Source organism: Carcharodon carcharias, chromosome 3 (assembly GCF_017639515.1).
Source record: "Carcharodon carcharias isolate sCarCar2 chromosome 3, sCarCar2.pri, whole genome shotgun sequence".
Taxonomy (NCBI): Eukaryota; Metazoa; Chordata; class Chondrichthyes; order Lamniformes; family Lamnidae; genus Carcharodon; species Carcharodon carcharias.
This window is the reverse complement of record NC_054469.1, coordinates 174,338,282-174,365,828: the sequence shown is the minus strand read 5'-3', so window position 1 is coordinate 174,365,828 and position 27,547 is coordinate 174,338,282. Positions and strand designations below refer to the sequence as shown.

Genomic DNA, 27,547 nt, shown 5'->3' with positions numbered 1-27,547 from the left:
ACGAACATCACCTGTAGGACATCAAGGACGAGGCACCATGCATTCAGGGGTGGATGAGGCACAGGCAAGTCTCTTTTTCCTGGCTGGCTTTCAGTGCGGTACTGGGACAAGGGCTCCAATGCGAGTCAGACCCAGGTGGAGGGGGGCGGGTAGTGGGCAAGGCAACAGAGAGAGAGACTGGAGGAAATACTTAAGCACATGCTGGGGGGGTTGCGGGTAGTGGGGGGTGAGGGAAGCATTCTTCCACAGCTGAGACCATTCAGTTGCAGCTCCAGTGACGTGCTTGGAGTTGGGCCTCTGTAGCTTTTCTGCCCACTCAAATAACACAAAAGCATGAATGTGCCTCCAAATGCTCCAGTTTACACCCTTGGTTGCAAACTGCAAATTAATGTATGTTTTGGGGGCAGCAGAACAATTGGCTGACTGGGCAAGTTCTACAACCCCTTACAAAAGGCGGCCATGGTACAGCTCCCAGCCCCTTGCAATGTCTTTATTAAGGTGTGGGCCAGTATCCCTCAAGGTTCAAGCCTTGAAGTGCGGGTTAGGAGAATGCCTGTGCCTGAACTGAGAGCATAACATGCAGTTCAATGGATGAAGCTGTCACCATTCGGTCAAGTGGAATGGGGCAGAAGTGGGTGCAGTTTCAGACAGCTAATGAGTGCACTACACACTAACCATCGAAGTGGTGCCACATGAAGGGCCTTCCGACTTATCCAAGAGACGTTCTTAGTATACCCATGCGAACCCACACGTCTGGGTATGCCTCATGGCTTTCAGAGACCAGGGAAGAAGAACAGTGCGGTGGAGGCCCTGGCTCGCAAAGGGGAGAGTACATCGCTCAGGATGAAGGGGTGGCAGGGCCTGCTGCACACGTAGCTGAAGCTCCACAGTGAGCCATCACTCATGGTGCCTCGCTAGACCCAGAGTCTATAGCTGGCGCCTGTCATTCCTGCAGATGACTGCAAACCAGTGTCCCCAAAGACTGCAGATGTCTACGTAACATGTGCCAGCTGCTGCAGGATTTGGCACCACATGAACATGGGGGGCATCGACTGCCCTTGGCCATGAATGTGACTGTGGTATTCAATTTTTATACTGGTGGCTTCTTCCTGGGCTCCACAAGTGACCAGTGCATGATCTCACAAGCTTCCCCACATAAGCGTACCCAGGAGGTCACAAGCACCATCTTCGCAAAGGCACAGAACCTTGTGCATTTCGCCCAAGATCAGGCAAGCCAGGAAGCAAAAGAGCTGGAATTTGTGCAGATCTCTGGTTTTCCACAGGGACAGGATGTCATCGACTGCACTCACGTGGTGCTTAGATCTCCATGGCAACAAGCAGTGAACTATGTCAACCACAACGGCTTCCACTCGCTGAATGTTCAGCTGGTGCATGACAACCACAAACACGTCCTGCAAGTCTGTACATGCTTCCCAGGAAGCGTCCATGACTCCTACATGGCAGGGTTGGCTCCTCGGGGACAAGGGCTACCCACAGAGGTTGTGGCTGATGACAGCCATGCGGCAGCCTCAGACTGCAGCAAAGAGACGGTATAACGAGGCTCATGCCGCAACCTGGACTTTGGTGGAGGAAACTATAGGTATTTTGAAAATGAGGTTCTGGTGCCTCGACAGGTTCGGTGGAGCACTGAATACAGTCCCCAGAGTGCATCGTGCATCATCATAACTTGCTGCGTGCTCCACAACCTGGCACTGCAACGGGGGGAGGGCCTGGCTGAGGAAGAGATGGAGGAGCTGCACTTATCCTCCGATAAGGAGGATGTCAAAGGTGATGAGGCTGATGAGGTCCTCAAAGGCAAGCATGCCGGCGATGAGGCCATCTCACTGGCCAGATGAGGCAGGCGCAATCGGGAGGCCCTCATAGCTGCGAGCTGCATGGAAGTTGATGATGAGATGCAGTGAGGCCAGTCCTGACATACTCACCTTACACCTGTGAACATTTGACTCCTGTGTGTCTGATGGCAGCGCACATATCCTCAATGCTCAGGCTCATGACATGGAGACACAACAGATTCAATGATGATGATGACGACATGCAGTGAAGACACTCCATAGATCTTCACATTGCCTCCATGAATGTCTAACTTCTGTCTGGCTGAGGGCAGCTCGCTTGCGCTCCAGGATGAGGGTCATCTCAAAGAGACACAGCCATGAAACTTTAGATGCACATGATCCTTTGTCAGCACCTGATCCTTTCAGAAGCTCAGTGTCATTGGCGACAGATGCTGACGAGATGGGACGACAGCTCCACCTCAAAAGTACTGGGAGCAGACAGAGAGAATGACTGAACTCTTTGGCATCTGCCCACAACATTCTGGCAGCAATAACAAGCACCATCGAGGTTCAGGCATCACTAATGTGTCCAGTGAGTGTTAAGTAGTGAACATTGAGTAAATAATACCCATCTCCAGGCTGTGCAACTACATCATCTTAACCTTCCTATCCCTGCGACCACGCCTTGGTGCTCCCCTGACATCCGCAGTGGAGGTGGAGGCAGCCTGCTGACTGCTACACCCTGTCTGTGATGACATTGATGGGCATCTACTGGAGGACTGAGACTTGTAGGGCACAGCCTGCTTTCAGAGTCCTGCTGTGTGTCAGTGGCCCTCTCCTTAGCCTGTGGAGCTATCACAGGAAGAGGGGATTCGGATTGGCTGGACAGTCCCAGAGGCACCTGGGTGAATGGCCCCATGGTATGCACCTGTTGATCCTCCTCCCTTTGGGTGCCCAAGGGCCCCTGGCAGACTCCTTGAGGAGAAGGGGAAGCTGGAGGAGTGAAATCAAGCTGTCCCGCACAACTCTCGCATTGACAGTATTGGAGACCAACTATGGTGTCAGCAATGGCATTTAGTCTGTGCAGCAATGCAGGACCGAAGTCCTGAACCAAGGTCCCCATGGCTGTCGCCATCCTACCAGTGTTGACCTCTGTGCGTTGGCATGCAGCACCATCACCTCAGGTTGAAGGCAGGCGGACTCCTCCATCATACCTTGCAATCTGAGGAGTGCAGTGGACATCCCTTCCTGATGTTCCCATGATTGCCTTTGCAGCTCCAGCAACTGAGGTATAACCGAGTCCAGAGGCTCCTCATCTGACTCGGATTCAGCAGATTTCTGGCCTCCAGCAGTCCTCTGAGTGCCGGAGCCCTGGGAAGTCCCTGCCACCCTCTGCTGTGGATCAGACAGTGCAATGTGCTCATCAGATTGTGATCCTGAGGCTCCTCTAGAACTAGATCCCACTGAGGTGTGTCTCTCTGCACTGATGGAAGGTGTGGGTGAGTGCTGTTTCAGGTCTTCAATTAGGGATTCATCAGATTCTTCTTCCAAGGTATCTTTGGGGCTTGAGTCGAGGACCTGGGTCAGGGACCCCCTTAGCTGTTTCACAGATGTGCCTGCAAAAGCAAGGAGAGATAATTAGTGCATGGTAGTGGCCTGTGGAACAGGGGAGCTCACTCACGTCATGGTTGTCTGATGGATGTTGCCATGCTGGATCCTCACTTGGTTGAGCACTGCCAACCTCACTGTCAGCACAGGAATGAACCAAATAGTCGCCAGCCAGCTGCATGACTCTATTTCAAAGTCTTTGAGCACCTTGATGTCAGGCATTCCTCCACCAGTCTGTGACCTCATCCTTTTGTTTTGTGCCAGCTTGTCCTGCATGAATACAGATAGAGAGAGTGTAAGCAGGACCCTGCCGGCCAGATGATAAGGATGCCTGGCATGTGTGGGTGGTGACTGGTGTCATGGACGAGATCAGGACACGATCTGCAGGACAGATGAAGGTGTGTGTGAGAGTGAATGGTGATATCCATCGAACTGGAAGTGAGTGAGATCCCTGTGGATGTGTGATGGAATTGTGAGTGTGTGAGTTGAGAGTGATGAGAAGGGCGACTAACCCTGGCGGAAGGGAGGAGATCATTCATCCTCTTTAGGTAGTGGATGGCTGTCCTCTTTTGCAGGGTTTTGACACTGACCACCGCTGCCACCGCCTCCTCCCATGCTGGATTGGTGACCTTGCTTGCTGGTCTTCACCCAAAGCGGGAGTAGAGGACTTCACGGTGGGCCTCCACAGCATCCAGTGAGGGCTCGGGGAGGCATTGCTAAATTTGGAGGCAGCATTTTTCCTCCCTTTGGCAGCCATGATTTTGCAGTAGCTTCCAATGCCTTAGAGGTTGCTAGCTCTGTGCAGGGATACCCTTAAATATGGTGCCCGGATTACTGAAGGCCTGAAGTGATAGCATGCTGGAAAATCAGAAGCTGCTCCGCCAGCAACCCAGCTTGTTTCCTGGTAATGCATTATTGATGAGGCAGGTCATGCAGGAATGGAACAATATGGTGCAAAAGGCCGCCATTGCAGCCAGCAGGTGAAACATCCTTTTTCCCATCCACTACCGCACTTTATGCAAATCTGGAACAATTCCATGCTTAGCTAACTGTAATCTGTAAAAGTGCACTACCTTTATCTGCATCCAATCTTTGTGTGTGGGGCGTGTGTGTGAGAGACTGAGTGTGAGACATTGCGGTTATTTGTGGTAAGTATATGAGTATAAATAACCTTTATTTCAAACTCTCAAAAGCTTGCTGAATTATTTGATTGGGATACACATTCCAAGGGTAAGAAAAGAAACATCTCTTTTCAAACAAAACATACTGATTATGGGCAGTAAGAGAGCAGATACATTCTGTCCCTGAAAACTAAATCAAAGTTATCTGTTTAATTCCATTTGCCAATTATTTTCTCATTCTGCAAGATTATTAAAGTCGTCCTGTAATTTGGTGCAACCCTCTTCATTTTTAATTAAAAAGTCCAAATCATTAACGTAAATTTTGAATAGCAGTGGTCCCAGCACTGTTTTTTGTATTCGTTCTTGGCCTTGAGTAGGTGGTAGTGATCTGTCTTCTTGAATCGCTGAAGTCTACGTTTTACAGGAACACTCACAGTCCTGTTAGGAAGGGAGGTCCAGGATTTTGACCCAGTGACAGTGAAGGAACAATGATATATTTCCAAGTCAGAATGGGTGTGTGACTTGGTGGTGAACTTGCAGGTTGTGGTGTTCCCATGCATCTGCTGCCATTGTCCTTCTAGGCGGTAGAAGTCAGGTGTTGAAAGGTGCTATCGAAGGAATCATAATGAGTAACTGCAGTGCATCTCATAGATGGTATACACTTCTGCCACTATGTGTCAGTAGTGGAGGGTGTGAATATATATTGTGGTGGATGGGGTGCCAATCAAGTGGGCTGCTTTGTCCTGGATGGTGTCAAGCTTCTTGAGTGTTGTTGGAGCTGCACTCATACTCCATCACACTCCTGACTTATTGCCTCTTGTATTTGGTGGACAGGCTTTGTGGTGTCAAGAGGCGAGTGACTCTGCACAGAATTCCTGGCCTTTGACCTGCCCTTGTAGCCACAGTATTTATATGGCTAGTCCAGTTCAGTGTCTGTTCAATGGTAACCCCCGGGATGTTGATAGTGGTAGATGGTAATGCCATTGAAAGTCAATGGAGCTGGTCGATTGTCTCTTGTTGGAGATGCTCATTGCCTGGCACTTGTAAGGCGCAAATATAACTAGCCACTTATCAGCCTAAGCCTGAATATTGTCCAGGTCTTGCTGCATATGGACACAGATTATTTCAGTATCTGAGCAGCTGTGAATGGTACTGAGCATTGTGCAATAATCCACGAGAATCCCCACTTCTGACTTTGTGATGGAGGGAAGGTCACTGATAAAACTGCTGAAGATGGTTGGGTCAAGGACACTACCCTGAGGAACTCCTGCAGTGATGTCCTGGAGCTGAGATGATTGACCTTCCAACAGTCACAACCATCTTCCTTTGTGCTGGGTATGATTCCAACCAGTGGAGAGTTTTCCCCCTGATTCCCATTGACTCCAGTTTTGCTAGGGCTCCTTGATGCCACACTCAGTCAAATGCGGCCTTGATGTCAAAGGCAGTCATTCTCACCTCACCTCTGACCAGCCCTTTTGTCCATGTTTGGATCAAAACAGTAATGAGGTCAGGAGCATGAGTGGCTCTGGCGGAATGCAAACTGAGCGTCAGTGAGCAGGTTATTGCTGAGTAAGTGCTGCTTGATAGTAAAGTTGACAACATGTTCCATCACTTTGAGCTTTTGGAGGTACTGTGCGATCTGGTTAAAAAGTTCTAAAACCTGGAAAACTATGTGAATAGCTCAAAGATGCTAAAGAGCTGGGTATTTTCCTAGAAGTAGCCAAACAATGTTATTGGTTGGTTGGTTGATTGAAAAAGTACTCTGGAAAGCTATACCATTAGGATTGTCATGATCCAAGGCAGAGAGGGTTTGCACAAGATTGCCTTCTTCATGTTAATCATACCTGTGAAACTCAAAGGTGAAAGCTGGTATCAGGTTGGTCATCCAATATGAACAAAGAACAGCACATTGTGAAACTACGTAGTGCCACTTTGTGCTGGGTGATGTGAATGTTTGTGATCACGTAAGACGTGTCTTTGTTTTGTTGACTATTTGAAGTGAAATTTACCATTTTATTTGAAGTATCGTTTGATTTTTAATTTGTGTATACTTTGTGTTGATTCTGATCCATGTTAAAGGCTACAAAAAGTGGAATCTTGTTGGCATTTTAATCATTTAGTTGGTCATTCATTAAAGTTGGCAATTTTGGCTTATGGTTCCCCACAGGGATCATAATAGTATCGCTCCCTATCTGTTTTCCTGTCAGTCTATGTCCATCTGTTCGTGTATCATGCCATATTTGTGTCTCAATCTACCTTTGTCTATCCATGTATCTGTCTATATTTTTGTTTTATTTATTCTTTCATGGGATGTGGGCATCATTGGCAAGGCCATCATTTGTTGCCCAAGCCTAAATGAACTGAGTAGCTTGCCATTTCAGAGGGCAGTTAAGAGTCAACCATATTGCTATGGGTCTGAAGTTGCACATAGGACAGACCAGGTAAGGGTGGCAGATTTCCTTCCCTAAAGGACATGAATGAACTAGGTGGGTTTTTACGACAATCAATGATAGTTTCATGGTCATCATTACTGACAATAGCTTTCAGTTCTAGATTTTATTAACTGGATTTAAATTTCACTAGATGCCATTGTGTGATTTAAACCTGCATCCCCTGAACATTAGCCTGGGCCTCTGGATTACTAGTCCAATGATATTACCACTACGCCACCATCTCCCATATATTTATGCCTCAGTCTATACCCATCTGTGAATCAGCCTATATCAGTCTGACAGTATATCAGTTTATATCTGTCTGTGGCATCACTCTATGGGTGGAATTTTACAGCCCGTCTCGCTGGCAGGATTTTCCGGTCCCAGCGAAGTCAATGGACTTTTGAACAGCTCATCGCATTTTACGTCCCCGTTCCTGCTGTCACAAGGCTGTAAAATTCCACCCTATATATTTGTATCAGTCTATATCTGCGGTTACAAATACAAAGTTTACAAGATGGTTGTTTTGCAACTATCTCTTTAATTTAAGGTAAAATGGGGGTTGGGGGTGGGTCATGCGACTGTCCTGAATTCTGCCCAACAATACACTTAGATGTTTTAGTGATTAAAGGTAGCTCCAGGTCATTTTACTGGGAAGAAGGTGCAAGATATTCCCACCTGTAGACAATAACAAGAGTATCTGTGATGGCTGTAGGTGGACTGTTGATCTCCAAGGAATGTCAGGTTTTGTATACATTTATATTTTAAACTGCCTATTTAATTCCAAAATAGAATGAAGTTGGGGCTCTAATTGAGAAATCACTGAAACTCACAGACAAAAAATCAGTCTGTAAGAATCTGAGAGACAGAGAGAGAGAGATATAGAGATATATATATATATAGAGAGAGAGAGAGAGAGCAGAGAGACAGAGGCAGCCAGTCTCTGTTGTTCACCACACAGAATGCAGGTAGGAGTTCACATTTAGATTGAAGAGCCAAGGTTTGTGGGGATTTAAATGAGGCTGGAAGATTTACTTAGCTTTGGCTAGAAGGAGGAATCTCCAGGATAAATCTCACTGTGAAAGTCAGTTCAAGAATTCGAAGGTACCCAGCTGTAAAAGGAAAAAGGAAGCAAGCCATCTGGAGCTCAGAATAGCTTTGGACTGGTTCCTGGAGAATGAAGTGTCCACTTAAGGGGCAGAGTTATATATAACTGTGGAGGAGGATTTTCAGCCATTTTTAAAAGTTAAATGGGGAAAATTTTCTGTACTTCAAAGTTTCCTACTGAAATAGCATTTAGTTAATGTGCTTTTAGTTTGCATGAGAATTTTTATCTGCCAAACAAAATCATGTAGATAGTGTCTTTACCTGCCAAAGGTATTTTAAGATAGATCAATTATTACAGTCTTAAAACTTAAAAATTTGTCATGTGAATTCCAGTCAGTCAATGAAAATTTGACTATCTTTCTAAAACTTATCGGTCTCTATGGGGATCGTAACAAATTGGGGGCTTTTTGTGGGATGCGAATCCACTGGCTGAGATGAGTGCACTGGTATTGGTCAGAGATTAAATGAACAAGATTTCACAGTTGCTTTTTCTTTATTCATTGCAAAATTAACATGGCTATGTCTATTGCAGAAGCGTTCCTTGAAAGAGAGGTCCTGTCTTTGAGTGCTTTACAACAGTTAACGTAGGTTAATTTGAAGGCAGTAGAAGTTGGAAATAGATTTAAAAGTAAGTGCTAAAAAGGCAGAAATTGAAAAGTATTGGTTCAATATCTGAACCGTAAGGAAGAAAAGACTAATCTAGATAAAGTACAGGCTGAATAGCCAGGATTCAATTGCAAATAATGCACATGGAATTCAAGAAAGAACAACAAATGAAAAGACCGTGAATTCCAGAGAGAAAAGAAAACAAGAAAATTTGAGAACTGGACAAAGGTTTCAATTATGTGAACAGGAAATAGCAGGGAAACTTGACAATGAGTTTTGATTTGGCAACATTATTTACCTAGTGCTGAAATTCAGTGAGGAAGGAATTGAAAGGTATTTTATCTTGTTGAGAAATTTGCTACAGTGTCATTGGCCGAGAGAAATATGGATGATTGTATTACAGAATGTTTTGGTAGGGAAAGCATTGAAGTTTAATTCGACCATTTCAAATGAACAGTCTGCGGATTACAATATGGTTAAGACTGCTGTGCTTAATGCATACAAGTTGGTTCTAGAAGCATTAAGACAGAGGTTTAGAAACCTGAAGAAGAGACAGAATTTATTAGAGAAATAGAAATTGTATTTTATAGATGGTACAGAGCTTTGAAGCTTGAGCAAGAATCATAGATGGCACAGAAGGAGGCCATTTGGCCCATTGAATCATGCTGGCTCCCAGCAGAGCCATCCAGTCAGTCCCACGCCCCTGCTTGATCCACATAGCCTTGCAAGTTTATTTCCTTCGAGTGCCCATCCAATTTCCTTTTGAAATCATTGATTGTTTCCACTTCCACCACTCTTGTGGACAGCGAGTTCCATGGCATTACCATTTGCTGTATAAAAAAAACTCTTCCTCACAATCTCCCTGCATCCCCTGCCCAAAATCTTAAATCTGTGTCCCCTAGTCCTTCTACCTTCAGAAATTTTATGAAAAACTTTTGAAGGTCGCATTTTGTAAACCTTTGACTGAGTTTAAGGCTGTTTCAAAAATGGACTCTGAGGGTCACTTAACTTTCTCCTTGTGGCTTTAGGCTGGAACCCCTTCAGCCAGACAAAGAGGAGACATCCTCAGGTATATACATTTAAAATTCAATGATGTTCCAGAAGAGTAAACAGAAACTCATTGACTTGATGGCTTTTCCTCCAAACACATAGACACTAACTGATAAGCCACTGTAAGATGTGAACAATCTTGAGGCTTTTGATCACTACAGGGGGTAAGGAAACTTTGAATAATTATAACGGAATTATCACTCATCTTATATGGAAATTGGCATTCTTACAGAGGTCACATGATAATGGTGGCCCTCTTGACTTACCCGCAAAAAGCGTCATAAAGGGGAGGAAGCTGGCAGATTGACAGAGAACCATCTTGACAAGAACTTCACCCTGGGGAGTGGGGGAGAGACATCCAGAAAGAGCTAATGGTCTGCTGTAAGTAACTGGGCAGCTAAAGGTGCCATACCCACAGAACTAGAAGCAAGGAACCTTATCTCCTCCCTATAAACCTGATTCCATCTATGAAGCTCACCTGTTAAAGCAACCTCTGACAATTCAACAGCAGAAGCTATTGCAGCTGCAGAGATAATTCTACAACCTCAAAACATTCACTTCAGACAACACAACCATTTGACTTCAACACATATCAGGCCCATATCGAATAATATAGACTGCACTAGATTCAAGTTTATAAGTATTGTTATCTTCATCTGCAACTAATCTTTGTGTGCGTATGTGTTAGTAACTTTACCTTTTCTTAAGTAACATCCAAAGCAATAGTGTGAAATAATTTAACCTCTTCTTTTTTAAGTAAAATGGTTTTGCTGCTGGGTTATTTTAAAATGAATTTCTCACTCCACAGTTAAGAAAATAAATGCACACATTGCTTACAGGCAACTTTGGGCAAATCCCTTTTACAGTGTCTGTGACACTAAGCCTGTCACAATTTTGTACACCTCTATCTAATCTCTCCACAATCTCCCTTGCTCCGAGAAGAAAAACCCAAACCTTTCCAACCTAACCTAGTCACTAAAACCCTCCATCCCTAAAACCAATCTGGTGAAATATGGGTGGTAGCATACCTTTGTTTGCAAACCCTTGTTTGCATACCCACATAAAAACTTGAGAGGTAAGAGAATTGATAACGGTAAATCAGTAGCCATGAATGTATTTACTATTGGTAAAAATCAAAACATAGAGGATTCTAAGAATTTTGTATTCACACGTGGTGTCACCACATCTTTGTCCAGTGAAGTAGGCAAACAAATAAATATTCTAAGAGAAATGGCACCAGCTCAATCGCTGATGCTGGTAGGTGATGCAAACTCCTTCTAGAAGGTATGCTATTCAGGAATGTATTCTTTAAGGGTTGTCATGAAGAGATATTAATGTGTATAATGTTATTGGAAATTATTTTTAAATTGGACTTATAATAGGGTCTGTGTCTGTTTGTGGCTTAATTGGATTAAAGCCAGCTGGTCTGGGTGCTTTGATGTATAGTAGTTTGAGATGTTAGTTAGATAAACGTAAGGCTAGAAGGTAAAGAGTACATTTGCAATTGTTGAATAAACCATACAAAAGTGGGTAAAATCTTGCACCTTGCTAGGAAACACTAAGCACTGTGTTTATATTACTAAAAAATAGCGCTATGAAAGGGGTTTTATTGTTCAAAGAGGTGGAGTTCAATGACCTAGTGATACAATGGGAATTTACATTCAAAGAGAAGGCTAGGTATCAACAGAAAGGAGTTTTGTATATGTAGGTCGGGGGCATGTAAGATCTAAGCAGCCTGTAAGCCTGTAAAACTGTGTCTGCAAAAGAATCAAATTGCAAGGGACCTCATTTTGAATTTGTACGGTCAACAGTGCTTTGCCTGGTGTCTGGTTAAAGTCTATGGATTATTGTGCCTTAGTGAAACTTTACCTGGGAGTGATTAATTTGGGTATTTGTTTAAAAGTTATTATGGTAGTAATTTGTAGACATGTGTATGTGATTAATTTCTTGTTAAATTAATAAATGTTTAAGTTAGTTTATATAAAAGACCTCTTGATGCTTGATGGTTTCATTTCTGAATTCAGAGCTGCATCTCAAACATAACAAATGAAAATATAGGTTGTGACAGTTGTTCAAGTTTCCCTCTGGGATTTAAATAACTCAGCCTTTACCAACTGCTGTCATAACAGGGTATTATGAAGGTTGGTTAACCGCTCTGTTGCATAAAGTTAATTTAAAATGCGGTTTAATTTCTGGTATTGTAATTGTGGAAACTGTTGCCTATTAATGGTGTTGATTTCATACTAAGGAATGTCCTTGCTGGATCATCTCCAGTGATGTCACAGTTCAGTAAGACATTAAAAGTTGAAAATATACCAAATACATCAAGTGATGTACAGAAATCCATGACTATCTGTACTCCTACTTTGAAACTTATAGTTCCAATCAAAGATGTGTTCAAACAGTCAAGTAAAAGTGATAAAGAGTAAATAAAAAATAGTAATTTAAAACTTCAAAACGATGAAGCTGTCGCTGATGAAAGAGGAGTTGAGCAAAGTTTGTGCAGAGTGGAAAAAAGAATTTAAAATAATTTGTGAACTGGCTACGAGAGTTTAAGGATTTTTTGACTGATCATTGACATGACCTGAAGATTCTTAAAGTAGTGAAGGAAAACCATTATCCTGCATTTAAACAGATAGAGAATGATACAATCATTTGGCTGGTTGAGGCTTTCTTTACCGATGTAGACAATAAAAAAACCTACAACCATGAAAGACAATGGAGATCCAAAGTTAAAACCTGAAAAAGTGGTTCACAAACCCCGTGTTTGAAAGACAACATCCTGTTGACAATGTAACCTTTGACTCTAAAGAAGAATAAAATGACACACTGAAGTCACATGATAAGAGGAGTTATGACAGGATTTTGCCTTGATTTACAGATTACAGCAAATGGAATTAGAAAATCACAGGGATTGTCAGCAAGTAGCAGTGTGGTTCTTGACAAAATCACCTAGACTGAACCAATTATGCCATCTTTTAATCAAAGATAGCAGACAACTGTGCAAAGTGAGAAGGGTGATATTCTGCGACACATAATTGAAAGTGAAACCACTAGCAGTGAAGCAAATTCTCATTTATATGAGAGAATGAAATGTAAATACTTACATAAGGTGGACTTTAATTCTTAATTGTCACATGTGATCTGCGTAAGATTATGCTGTGGATTGTGTAATGGTGAAATGTGACATCAAGGAAGAGAATATTACCTCTAGTCTGTGTAATAAGTTAGATGTTAAATGTGTAGAATGTTATATAATGTCATATCTTATATAGTGTTTTTGAAAACTCATCACCTTGGGGATGACTTTTCATCTTTTAGAGGAGGAGTGTTACAAATATGAAGTTTATAAGGTATTTTTAGGGACTGTCTGCTTGATTTAGGGTAAAATGGAAGAATGAGGGTGCAGTTGGTGGGTCATATGACCTGTTCTGAATTCTGCTTAACAACAAGCTTGGGTGGCTTAGTTTTTAAAGGTTAAATGAGAGCCCAGGTTGTTTTACTGGTAAGAAGGTGTGTCAGGAAAATATAATAATGTTATTGGAATTTATTGTAAAATAGTGGTGTCTGTGTCTCTATGTGTATGTGTGAGAGACTAATTGGATTAAAGGCAGCTGGTCTGAAATCTTTGGTGAATTAGAAGATAAGCTAGGTTTGAAATGTTAAGTAGGTAAACATTGGGGGAAGTTTAGAATGTAAGGTGTAAGGAATGTAAGGACATTTGCATTTTTAAATAAACTAGACTAGCTTGAATTCAAAAGAGGGAGTGAAATATTACACCTAACCTGTAGAAGTTACAAGAAACAGTGTGTTTATGTTTCCCAAATAATATTGGTAAAATTGGTACTACGTTAAATTTTTATGAACTAGGAGGTGAAGTCCAAAGACACAGTGAAACAATGGGAATTTGCATTCAAAGGGGAAAATATGTATGAAGGAGAGAAGGCTATGTGTAAAGGCAGGCATTTTAAGATCTAACAAGGCGTTCAGCATCTACGCCTCAAGCTGCTGTCTACAATGAACTAAAGTTAAGAAAACTCACTTTGAATTGGATTGTTCAGGGTATCATGTTTCTTTGCCTGGGTTTTTTAAAATCCATGTGTCTTACTGTTGCCGTAATGGAGGCGTAACTGGGAGTCAGATTAAGTAGGGGATTTAGAAGTTATTATAGTAGTAATTTGTAGACACATGTATGTGTTTAAAATCATTTCTCTTATTAATAAGTGTTTAATCTAGTTTTGTAAAAACCTATAAGGCTCGGTGGTTTTATTACTACTTAATTCAAAGCCCGCATCTCGAAACATACAAATTCAAAAAATAGTTGTAACAGTTGTCTCAAGTTTCCTCTGGGATTTGAACAACTCAGCTTTTACCATCAGCTGTGCCATAACATGGTGAAAGATGTTCATACCTGTAGACAATGGCAAGAACATCTGTGATGGCCTTGGGTAGATTTTTAGTCTCCAAGTTTCACAGGGAGATTTTAGCATTAGCAGATTTGTAAATAGATTTGTAAATGGTTATAAACTGTATTTAATTCCTAGATAGAATGGAGTTGGAGATCTAGAAGATAGGTAATTTGCATTTCTACTGGATACCAGGCCCATGTGATTTAGGTTGACATGGAGAAGGGTTTTGAGAGAGTAAGAGACCATAGCAAGCCATTATAATATCAGCTTACAGGGTTTCTTAAGATATCATTGAACCTGACAAAAGCAGTTTAGTCTTCAAGAATCTGAGAGAGAGAGGCAGCCGGTTTCTTATTGTTCACCATGCAGAATGCGGTGGGAGCTTACACTATGATTGAAGAGTTCATGGGAATTTATACGAGGCTGGAAGATTCGCCTAGCTTTGGCCAGAGGGAGAAATCTCCAGGGTAACCCTCACTGTGAAAATCATTTTTGGAATTCGAAGTTACCCAGCTGTAAAAGGAAAAAGGAAGCAAGCCATCAGGAGTTGAGAATAGCTTTGGACCAATTCCTGGAGAATGATGTGTTCACTTAAGGCACAGAACAAAGTATAGCCAAAGAGGTGTTGGGGGTGGGGGGTGGTTTCGGTTGTTTTTTAAAGTTAAAAAGGGAAACTTTGTTGTTTAGAGTGTAAGTTGCCTAAGGTAGCATTTAATCACAGTCGCTTTTAGCTTGTTTGTTACAGTAAAGTCTTAAAAGTCCACATCTAACAATCTCTCTGTGCATTAGTCTATTTCTATCACTCTTTTGGTGTCTACATATCAGTATTTCACTGTCTGTACATCAGTCTATGTCTGTTTGTTTCCATTTCTATCAGTCGACATCTGTATATCAATCTATATCTTTCTGTCCGTGTATCAGTCTACCTGAGCTAAAAGCAAAATACTGAGGACGCTGTAAATCTGAAACAAAAACAAAAATAGCTGGAAAAACTCAGCAGGTCTGACAGTATCTGCAGTGAGGAGTCCAGTTAACGTTTCGAGTCCATATGACTCTTCATCTGAACTAAGGAAATATAGAAATGTGGTGAAATACAAGCTGGTTGAGGGGGGGGGGGTGGGACAGATAGAGCTGGATAGAGGGCCAGTGATAGGTGGAGGCAAAGAAGAGATTGCCAAAGATGTCATGGACAAAAAGACAAAGGGGTGTTGACGGTGGTGATATTATCTAAGGTATGTGCTAATGGTGACATTAAGGGTAGAAAGCAGGATGAGCAAGGTATAGATAGCCCTAGTGGGGGTGGGGTGGGGGGAAGGGATCGAGATGTGCTAAAAGGTGGAGATAAAATGATAGATCAAAATAAATTTAAAAATTAGGTGGGTAAAGAAAAATATATCTAAAAAATTATAAATTATTGGAAAAAGGGGGATCGGAAAGGGGTTGGGAATGGAGGAGAGAGTTCATGATCTGAAGTTGTTGAGCTCAATGTTAAATCCGGAAGGCTGCAGAGTGCCTCATTGGAAAATTAGGTGCTGTTCCTCCAGTTTGTGTTGAACTTTACTGGAACATTGCAGCAGGCCAAGGACGAACATGTGGGCATGTGAGCAGGTTGGAGTGTTGAAATGGCAAGCGACAGGAAGGTCTGGGTGATGCTTGCGGACAGACCGAAGGTGTTCTGCAAAGCGGTCACCCAGTCTGCGTTTGGTTTCTCCAATGTAGAGGAGACCGCATTGGGAGCAGCAAATGCAGTAGACTACTGAAGGAACAGCACCTCATCTTCCGACTAGGCAATCTACGGCCTTCCCGACTTAACATTGAGTTCAACACCTTCAGATCATGAACTTTCTCCTCCATCCCCACCCCCTTTCCTATCACCCTTTTTCCAATAATTTATAATTTTTTAAATATATTTTTTCTTTTCCCACCTATTTTTAAATTTATTTCGATCTATCGTTTTATCTCCACCTTTTAGCCCATCTTGATCCCTTCCCCCCACCCCCACTAGGCCATCTGTCACTTGCTTGTCCTGCTTTCTACCCTTAATGTCACCATTAGCACATTCCTTAGATAATATCACCACCGTCAACACCCCTTTGTCCTTTTGTCTATGACATCTTTGGCAATCTCTTCTTTGCCTCCACCTCTCACTGGCCCTCTATCTAACTCTACCTGTCCCACCCCCCTCAACCAGCTTATATTTCACCACATTTCTAAAATTTCCTTAGTTTTGATGAAGAGTCATACAGACTCGAAACGTTAACTGTATTCCTCTCCGCAGATGCTGTCAGACCTGCTGAGTTTTTCCAGCTATTTTTGTTTTTGTTTCAGTCTACCTGTTTGTATATAAGCTTGAATCAGTCTGTCTATGTGTCAGTTGATATCTGTTTGTATTTTGGCAGTACAGAACTTGAGTATTGCTGAAACAAAGACATATTTTGTCAAAGCTTTTCATCTTGTACTCATCAGAACAATTAGCAAGAAAATACCAATGTCAGGAGTCAGGAGAAACAACATACTGTATGAGAAGAGAGTGCTGATTGGTTGGCAAGTGGACCCTGATTGGTAGGGGTGTTGCCATGGAGAATGCACCAGTTGATGGTCACTGACAGTTAACTGCCAAGCATTGGCAATTTATCACGCAAACTCAAGGCCCAATGCCAAGGTCATCACTTCCAACCCTGGAAAGAGCCACATCCACCTCAGATTACCCTGGAAGGGCAAGGTATCTCAAAAATTTGAGCAACAGTTGAAGTTAGCTATTTTACGCTGCTACTATGCTATGGTATTCGCCATTAACAGGATGCTGCCGTCAAGCCAAGAAGATGTTCTATCACACAAATGAGTAATGTCGTGTATGAAGTTCAGTGCTAGTGTGATGCTAGGTATGTAGGCCATATGCTCCAAAGGTTGGTGGATACTATCAAACAGCATGTCCCCTCATCTGTACGCAACGGGCAAGGTATGAATTGTACCCAACCAACCCGTGCTTGCAAAACTCAAAACACAGTGCCTGACATTAGATGTGATTCTGCAATTGGACAGCCTTTGCTAAATCCTCAACGTGCTAAGAATTACGCTGACAACCAATTTAACATTGTTAGTGGGGCTCACAGTGTGGTGCATTTACATGTACTAGAAGCTACATATATTAATACACAGGGCCCTGTTCTTTGTAGACAGAAAGAACACGTATTCACATTTCGCCTGTTTCAGCCATTTGCTGGTTCCCCGGGGCAATGTCTTGACTAATCAGAGTCAAGCTGCCTGGTTTAAATTTCAAACAATGCTTGGCAGTTAACTGGCAGTCACCATCAACTGGTGCATTCTCCATGGCAACATCTCTACCAATCAGAGTCCTTTTGCCAACCAATCAGCCCTCTCTTCTCATATAGTATAAACACATTGTTTGCCCTGAAATTGGTATTTTCTTGTGTGAATTGTCCTGAATACAAGATGAAAAGCTTCCACAAAAAAGTCTCTTTCAGCAATACTCGAGATTTGTCTGTCGATGGAATCAGTCTATATCTTTGTATTAGTCGATAGCTATTTGTCTATCAGTCTATATCTGTGTATCTTTTGTAAGAAATGACTGTCCAATACCCCGATAAGATATTCAGAAATTAATTGATGAGTTCTTCAGCAGCCTGCCAGAACTGACACAGACACAAAATAACAGTTGGGTTAGATTTATGTTTTCATCAGGGAGCCTGTGTTGTGGCCTTTGTGGATGTGTTGTCAGGCTTGATAGGGTGGAATTTCATGCCCACTTAACGAAACAATAGTCTGGGTGAAATTAATCAGAAGTTCATCTGTAGAAATAAACTGAGGGGTGATCTCATGAATCTGTGGCAGGTTATACTCTGCCCCTTGATAGTTGTTGGAAAGATGTAATTGGCATCAGAAACTTAACCCATTAAAATAAAGTATATAAACGGTTGTCATGAAGAAAACAGTGCTGAGGAAGGAATGAAGCTCTTTTAGATTTGCTGGTTTCGGTTTACACCTAAAGAGACGGAGATGGCAGGGAGCGGACCTTTGTCTCCAGCAATCCGGCCCCTATCTTTGATGTCGATCCTGACTGAGTTGCTGGATCTGCTGCTTCTGATGTAAACAATGAAACCTTTCACCCGCACCCTTCCGACGTCACTTCCTGTCGGACTGCCGTTTTCGGTGCCAGGTGCCCGGATGTGGATCCCTTACTGGTGAGTGGGAGAAAACCTGGGTTTTGTCATCGAGGCGGGAGTGAGATTTCGGAAAGTGGTGCGGGAACAGTCACCAACAGAGAAAAGGACAGAGCCTGTCTCCCCGCCCCCCCCCCTCCTCAGGACAGGGCCTGTCTCCCCGCACCCCCCCTCCCCGGGACAGGGCCTGTCACCCCGCAACCCCCCCCCCCCCCTCCCCGGGACAGGGCCTGTCTCCCCGCAACCCCCCTCCCCCCCTTCCCGGGACAGGGTCTGTCTCCCCGCAACCCCACCCCCCCCCCCTCGGACAGGGCCTGTCTCTTCCTCCCCGCCGGACACGGCCTGTGTCCCCCCCTCCCCCAACCACCGTACAGGGCCTGTCCCCATCCCCACACCTCTCCCCCTACGAGCAGGGCCCTTCCCCTTCCCCACACAGGGCCTGTCACCCCATCCTTCCCGGACAGGCCCCATTCCCCTCCATGGGTTGGAAATCCATTGTGAAAAGGAGACTGTTGAAGTGACGGAGAGTGTTGGAAGAGTCATAGATGTAGGTGGGAAGAGACTAGACAAGGGTAGAAGAAACAGAGTTGAGATAGGAAGAAATCAGTTCATGAACAGGCTGAAATTATGGATCTACCAGTGAAGTCTTGTTGGTGCACTTTGGGAAGGAGGTTGGCGGTTGTGGAGGGAAGATCTCCAGAGATGAGGTCAGTGACATTCCTGGAAGTAAGGGCTTGATGTTTGGTGGTTGGCTCATTGTCCAGGAAAGTGTCAAAGTTTGACCTCTGCTAGATAGAGGTTGACGCTTCAGACAGCAGTAGCACCACCTTTGTCAGCAGGTTTGATGACGATGTTAGGGTTGGACCTGAGAGAATGGAGCATAGCAAGTTCAGGGGGAGACAGTTTAAAGTAACAGGGAAGTGGAGAAATTGTGATGGCCGCTATCCACACTGGCAGTTTTCAATGAAAAGATTAGAGAGTGTAAGAGGAATGGACCAGGTGGAGGGAAAATACAGTACTGAAGATGGGTTAAAATGGTCCACTGGTGGTGGGTGGGTGGGGGGGGGGGTGGATGTGTGTGGAGATGTCTTGCCAAAAACGTAGGTGCGGAGGTGAAGACAATAGAAGTAGAGCTCAGTGTGTTACTGAAATGGGGACATAACGGAATGAAACTAAGGCTTTTGCTAACGACATCGTTCGGGGTCAGAGATGGAAAGGTTAGAGGTTATTGTGAATTCCTTCAAGGGATGAGATTTGAAGAAGGGATGGGGTAGAGGAAAGTGAAGGGGAAGAAGGACCCCGAGGGATGTATGTATCGATGAGTTGTGGCTTGAATTCCTTCAGACCTAAAAGCATCATAGAGTGGTAACAGCACGGAAGGAAGTCATTCAGCCCATTGTGTCTCCAGAGCAACTCACTTAGTCACATTCCTCCGTCTTTTCCCCAGCTTTTTTTCCTCAGATAATAATCTAATTATCCTTTGAAAGTCACAATTGAATCAGCTTCCACGACATTCTCAGGTTCCAGATCCTAACCACACTTTGCGTAAAAAAAAGTTTTTCCTCATGTCGCTGGTGCTTCTTTTGCCAATTGCCCTAAATCAGTGTCCCTTGGTTTCCGACCCTTCCACCAATGGGAACAGTTTCTCCTTATCTACACTGTTCAGACCCCTCATGACTTTGAACACCTCTATCAAATCTCCTCTCAACATTCTGTTCTCCAAGGGGAACACCCCCAGCTTCTCCAATCCATCTTTGTAACTGAAGTTCCTCATTCCAGGAACAATTTTCATGAGTCTTTTCTTCACCCTCTAATGCTTTCACACCCTAAAGTGTTGTGCCTACAACTGAGTGCAAACTCCGGTCGAAGCCAAACCAGTGTTTTTGTTTTGGATTTCCAGCATCCGCAGTTTTTTGTTTATATCTGTGTTTTATTCAAGTTTAACATGGCTTCCTTGCATTTGTGCTCTATGTTCCTATTTGTAAAGCCCAAGATCCTGAATGCTTTTTATTGACACTCTCAACCTGCCCTGTCACTTTCATTGATTTGTGCCTATCTCGCCCCAGGTCCATCTGCTCCTTCACCACCTTTAAAATTGTTCCCTTTTATATTACATCTCCTCATTCTTTCTACTAAAATGAATCACTTCACATTTCTCTGCATTACATTTCGTCTGCCACTTGTCTGCCCATTGTACCAACCTGTCCATGTCTTTTTGAAGTTTAACACTATTCTTATCAGTTCACAACGCTTACAAGTTTCATGCTACCTCCAAATGTTTGAAGTTGTGCCCTGTACACCTAAGTCTTAAGTCCGGTAGATGTAGTGTATTTGGATTTCTAGAAGGCATTCGATAGGGTGCTACATAAAAGGTTATTGCACAAGATAGGAGCTCACGGTATTGGGGGTGATGTATTAGCATGGATTGAGGATTGGTTAACACACAGAAGGCAGAGTGTTGGGATTAATGGGTCTTTTTCAGGTTGGAAAGACGCAACTAGTGCCACAAGGATCGGTCCTAGGCCCTCAATTATTTACTTTCTATATTAATGACTTGGAGGAGGGAGCAGAGTATAATGTATCCAAATATTTGCTGACAATACAAAAATAGGTGGGAAGGCATGTTGTGATGAGGACATAAGGAATCTGCTGGCATGAAAGATGAAGTGAGGCCTGGGACAGATCAGCCATGATCTTATTGAATGGAGTGGCAGGCTTGAGGGGCTGAATGGTCTACTCCTATTTCTTGTGTTCTTAAGTCATTAATATATATCATTCAAAGCAGAGGTCCTAACACCAACCCTTGGGGAACCGCACTATCAACCTTCCTCTAGTCCGAAGGACAACCATTCACCACTACTTTTTCCTGTCAACCAATCAATTTTGTATCCATACTGCTACTGTCCCTTTTATTATATGATTGTTGTGTGGCACTTTATCAAATATCTTTTCAAAGTCCACGTACACCACATCAACCGCATTACCCTAATCGTCTCATTATCTCATCAAAGAGCTCCAAGTTTGTCCTTAACAAATCTGATCTGGCTTTCCTTAATTATCCACATTTTCCCAAGGGACTCTTCATTTGGTTCCCAATTATTGACTTTAAAAACTTGCCTACTACCAAGGTTAAACTGACTGGCCTGTAGCTGGGCTTATCCTTGTATTATTTTTTTGAACATGGGTATAACAGATGCAATTCTCTGGTACCTCCCATGTATCTAAGGAGGATGGGAAAACTATGGCCTGTAGTTATGCAATTTCCATCCTTGTTTCCCTCAGTTTCCTTGGATGCATCTCATCTGGTCATGGTGATTTATCAACTTTAAGTACAGCCAGCCAATCGAATACCTCCTTTTATCAATTTTTAAACCAATTAAATGTCTCAACTACCTCCTCTTTGTCGAAGCTTTTTGTCTTGAACTCATCAGGATCATTCAGAACAAAGTTACATTGACAACCTATTTAAGATTCAGTCACAGTGTGACACATTTGTGTGTACTGGAAGCTTCATATGTTAATACACAAGGCCCTGTTATTTGCAGACAGAAAGAACATGTACACGTATTGCACCTGTTTCAGCTAAATAAAATAAGTGACAGCCATTCGCTAGTTCATTCCCCAGGGCAATGTTTTGACCAATCAGAGTCAAGCTGCCTGGTTTAAATTTCAAACACTGCTTGGAAGTTAACTGTCATTCAGAATCAAATGATGCATTTTCCATGGCAATGCCTCTATCAATCTGAGTCTACATGCCAACAAATCAGCACTCTTCTCATACAGTATAAGTATGTTATTTCCCCTGACAGTTGTATTTTCTTGCAAATTGTCCTGATGAGAGCAAGATGACAAACTTCGCCAAAAAAAGACTCTCTTTTTGGCAAACTCTGTTCTGTACTACTAAAGTTCTGTACTACCAAACCAGTTTCCTTTTTCACTGACTTGGGCAGCATCTTCTCTGGTAAAGACAGTTGCAAAATACTCACTTAGTACTTCAGCCATGTCCTCTGCCTCCATGTATAAATCCCCTTTTACAACCTAATTAGCCCCACTCCTCCTCCTACCACCCTTTTACTATGTATATACCTATGGAAGACTTTTGGATTCCTGTTCACATTAGCTTCTCCTATTTTTTCAATTCCTCTCTGAGCCTTCTATATCAAGCCTAATTCTCAATTGTATTACCCACTGGACGTTTGTCATATCACCCTTCTTTGCTTCATCTTGCTCTCAGTCTCTTTCATTATCTTGGGATTTGTTTGCCCTGCCTTTACCCCTCATGGGAATGTACTCGAGCTATCCTCTCTTTTCAAGGCAGTCCATTGTTCAGTTATAATTTTGCCTGCCAATTCTTGATTCTAATTTATCTGGGCCTGATCCATTCCCACCCTACTGAAGTTTGCCCTCCCCTAATTAATTATTCTTACTCTGGATTGGTCCTTGTCCTTTTCCATAACCAATCTAAATTTTATGATAGAACAATCGCTGTTCTCTAAGTGTTCCCAGACTGGCACTTGATTCACTTGTTCCACCTTGTTTCCCAGAACCAGACCCAGCAATGCCTTCTTTCTAGTAGGCTGGAAACATACAGATGTAGAAAATTCCCTTGAGTACACACAAACTTTTGACCCTCTGCCCTTTCCATTAGTCTATATTAGAATAATTAAAATCCCCCATTATAACTACTTTATAATTTCTGCATGTCCCTGTCATTTTCCTTGTAAATTTGTTCCTCTACATCTTTTGCACTAGTTGGTGGACTATTGAATATACCCAACAATATAATGCTACCTCTATTTGCCTCTTAGCTCCAACCAAATTCATTCTGTCCTTGACCCTTCTGGAGCATCCTTTCTTTCTAGCATTGTAATGTTCTTCTTAATTGATACTGTTACTCCTTTTTTACCTTCCCTTATTTTTCCTGAATACCTTGTGTCTTGCCCTTTTTTGAGTCCCTATTATCGTCACAGCATATTTCCATCTGCACCTGCAGCTCACTAACCTTAAACCTAATTTAGACCTTTTAACATTCCCTCTTACTCTGACCCCAAACACTTTACTATTTTCTACTCTTAACGCTCTCTGCCCCTCTGATATTACCTCCTGATATGTTCCCACACCCCTGCCAAGTTAATTTAAATCCATTCCAGTAGCACTAGCAAATTGGCCTGCCAGGAAATTGGTCCCAGCTCTGTTCGGGTCTGTATGGGTAACACCTGCCCCAGAGCTGATCCCAGTGTCCCAGGAATCTAAAGCCCTCCTTCCTGCACCATCACTCCATCACACATTCATTGACTCTATCTTCATATTTTTATACTCGCTTACATGCAGTACTGGGAGCAATTTGGAGATTATTATCTTTGAGGTCCTGCTTGCTAGTTTCCTTCCTAGCTCCCTAAACTCACTGCAGGACCACATCCCTCTTTTGGGCTATGTTACTGATAAACTTTGTGTGATTCAGTGGCACAGAAAGAGGCCATTTGGCCCATCGGGTCCACGCCAGCTGAAAAACGAGCCACTCAGCCGAATCCCACTTTCTAGCATTTGGTCCGTAGCCCTGCAGGTTGCAGCACGTGAGGTGCATATCCCAACATATTTTAAATGAGTTGAGGGTTTCTGCCTCTACTACCCTTTCAGGCAGTGAGTTCCATACCCTCAAATCCTCTGGGTCAAAAAATCTTTCCTCACCTCCCCTCTCATCTTTCTACCAATCATTTTAAATCTATGCCCTCCAGTCATTGACCTCTCTGCTAAAATAAATAGGTCCTTCCCATCCACTCTGTTCAGGTCCCTCACAATTTTGTACATCTCAATCAAATCTCCCCTCGGCCTCCTCTGTTCCAAAGAGAACAACCCCAGCGTGTCCAATCTTTCCTCATAGCTGCAATTTTTCAGTCCTGGCAACATCCTCATAAATCTCTGTACCCTCTCTAATGCCGTTACACCCTTTCTGTAATGAGGTGACCAGAACTACACACACTACTCAATTTGTGGCCAAACTAATGTTTTATGTAGTCCCAGTATAATCTGCTCTTATATTCTATGCCTCAGCTAATAAATAAAAGGATTCCATACATCTTCTTAACCACCTTATCAACCTGTTCTGCTACCCTCAGGGACCTGTAGACATTCACTCCAAGGTCTCTCACTTCCTCTACACCTCTCATTATCCCCCTATTTATTGTGTATTTATTTGCCTTGTTTGACCTCCCTATGCATCACAACACATCGCCTGACACTTCTCGGGGTTGAATTCCATTTGCCACTTTTCTGCCCACCTGACCAGCCCCTTGATATCTTCCTGTAGTTTACAGCAATCCTCCTCACTATCAACTATGCAGCCAATTTTTGTCACCTGCAAATTTCTTGATCTTGCCCCCTAACATTTCCAAATCATTAATATATACCACAAAAAGCAAGGGACCATGTACTGCTCACTGCAGAACCTCACTGGAAACAGCCTTCCCGTCACAAAAGCCATCAATGATTACCCTTTGTTTCCTGCCACTGAGCCAATTTTGTATCCAGTTTGCTACATTCTCCTGGATCCCATGGCCTTTTATTTTTTTAATGAGCCTGCCATTTGGGACATTGTCAAATGCCTTGCTAAAATCCACATCGGCCTCATCAATCCCTCTTGTTACTGCTTCAAAAAATTCAATCAAATTAGTTGGACACAACTTTCACTTAAATCCATGCTGATTGCCCTTGATTAATCCATGCCTTTCTAAATGACGGTTTCTCCTGTCCCTCAGAATTGATTCCAATAATTTGCCCACTACTGAGGTCAGCTTGACTGGCCTATCGTTATTCAGTCTATCCCTCAGTCCTTTTTTAAACAAAGGTACAACATTAGAAGTCCAACAATCCTCTGGCACCACCCCTGAATCCTGTTAGGATTGGAAAATGATGATCAGACCTTCTATAATTTCCTCCCTGGCTTCTTTCAACAGCCTGGGGTACATTTCATCTGGCCCTGGTGATTTATCCACTTTGAAGGATGCTAATCCCCCTAATACTTCCTCCCTCCCTATATTTATCACATTAAATACTTCACACTCCTCTTCCTTAACTATAATGTCTGCATTGTCCCCTGTTGATACCGATGTGGACTATAACAGCTGGCTGTTTACCTTCCCTGCCCCTCAGAGTGCTCTGCAGCCATTTAGTGACATCCTTAACCCTGGAACCAAGGAGGAGACATACACAGGAACATCTGTCTGTTCCCCTAACTATTGAATCCTATATTACAACTGCTTTTCCAGTCTTCCTCCTGCTGAGCCAGGCTTTGGCTGCACTCCCCGGATAAACAATCACTCTAACCAGTACCACTAGTAAATCTCTGTTCAGAGCCAACTCGCCCTGCTTTTGTATGTCCCATCTCCTCAGAACTGGCTCTAATGCCCTAGGAACCTAAAGCTCTCCCTCCCACACCATCTTTCCAACTACACCAGGAAGGAAGATGAAAGGTTTTTTTGTTGAAATGCCAGTTGAGGCAATGGATGAAATGAAATTGTGAAAAGGATAGTTTTGAGATAGTGCTGTTTAAAAGAGAGGTTGAGAGTGTACATGTGGTGACACGTGGCATAGAGTGTGAATCTCAGGATGCTGCCTGAACAACAGTTCAAAGTTTGCCGATTGTGTGGGAAATATCTGTAATCATGGGTGATCCAAAACATGAAGCCTGGAATTTCAGTTGGAGTCCAAGTGGAATGTGTTGAAGCAATTTACTTGTACTTTCAACTTGGTACACTGTAATTGCTGTTCAAGATATTTCCTTAACATTGAGGAGACCAAATGCAGACTGGGTGACCACTTTGTGGAACTCCCATGTTCAGTCCGCAAGTATAACCCTGAGTTTCCAGTCGCCTGTAATTTGAATTCTTCACTTTGCCCCCACTCTGACCAATCTGTCCTTGGTCTCAAGCAGTGTTCCCATGAAGCTCGACACAAACTTGCGGAACAGCACCTCGTCGTTTGATTGGGCGCTGTACAGCCTTCTAAACTCAACGTTAAGTCCAATCATTTTATATCATAACCTCCGCCTCCATTTTGTTTCATGTTTCTCTGCTGGTTTGTTTTTCTCTCATTCCTCTCTCATCTCCATTACTTCATGTTTGGATGGCAGCTATTCAGGGTCCTGTCTTTCACATCTCTTTTAGTCACATGTTTTCTTTCTTTACTTGGCCCACTATTTGGTTTTGCACTATGTAATGTTTTGATATTTAATCTCTCCTGCTCTCCAATCTATCACTTGCTCAAAATCTATTACGTTTATAATTTTTCTCGGTTCTCATGGAAGATCCCAGACCTGAAACATTAACTCTCTTACTCTTTCAACAAATTGCTGCCAGAACTGCTGAGTATTTCCAGCATTTTCTGTTTTGTTCAATCTCCAACATCTGTAGTATTTTGCTTTTATAATTTGTGTGTTGCACTGACCTGCCACTGACTGCTTTGCACAGCTTTCTATGCAGCCTGCACTGAACCCTTTATAGAGCTGTACTTATTGAACTGTGTGCACTGTACTGCCTGTACTTCGCTTATTTCCATATTTGTATTCAAATTTTAAAATCTTTTAGCATAACCAAGTGACAATTTTGAATTGTATTACAATCAACAGCCTTTCAAGAGAGAATACAAATTTGGGGCCCATTCTAGTTCCTCCATGTGGAAACAATGTATAGTTATCTTCCCATACATTGACTTAGTATTTTCTCAAGTGATTGTGTTTTCGCCTCTACTGTTTCCATTCCATGTAGTGATTGCTCTTGTGCCAAGGAGAACTCTCTATTTGTTCTTGTTTTAACTCCATTGTCCTCTTGTAAGTTGAACACAATTTTCAAATTTGTCTTTTCTCTATTGTTTACTATCTTATATACTTATTACCTTTCAAGGCTGAACAGCCCAAGTTTATTCTAGTCTGTCCCCATAAACACTAATATTGTGTCTCCATTCTTGACTGTCTCCAGAGCTTGTGTCTTGGTGAACAGAACTAGAGAAAATACTTGAGGTATGTTTTGATGAAAGTGCTATACAGTAAAACATGCTTTCCTGTGTATTGTGTTCTACTACTTTGGCTATATACTTCAATATTCTATTAGATTTGTTCTTTTGGGGTAGCTGAATGTGCTGTATATATTCTCAAAAAAATTCTGAAGAGCAGTGTTTTGCCTTTGTAGGATGTAGTCCTTGATTTAGTTGTAGCACTCATGCCTTTGACACGTGTTCAAGACCCAC

The 27,547-nt window shown here is 42.8% G+C and overlaps 1 protein-coding gene across 4 annotated transcripts in view; it reads left to right on the top strand.

Annotated features, from left to right (window-relative positions):
- Window positions 1-18,268: 18,268 nt before the first annotated feature.
- Window positions 18,269-27,547, top strand: part of tbc1d7 (TBC1 domain family, member 7) — a 65,163-nt gene continuing 55,884 nt past the window's right edge. The window contains exons 1-2 of one of the 4 annotated variants that reach the window (XM_041184971.1): window positions 18,274-18,328; window positions 27,280-27,320. The gene's annotated coding sequence lies outside the window, so the exon portion shown is untranslated. Of the gene's footprint in view, window positions 18,329-26,355; window positions 27,132-27,279; window positions 27,321-27,547 lie in introns of those variants that run through there. The other 3 variants (XR_005942667.1, XM_041184972.1, XM_041184970.1) reach the window with 3 other exon arrangements.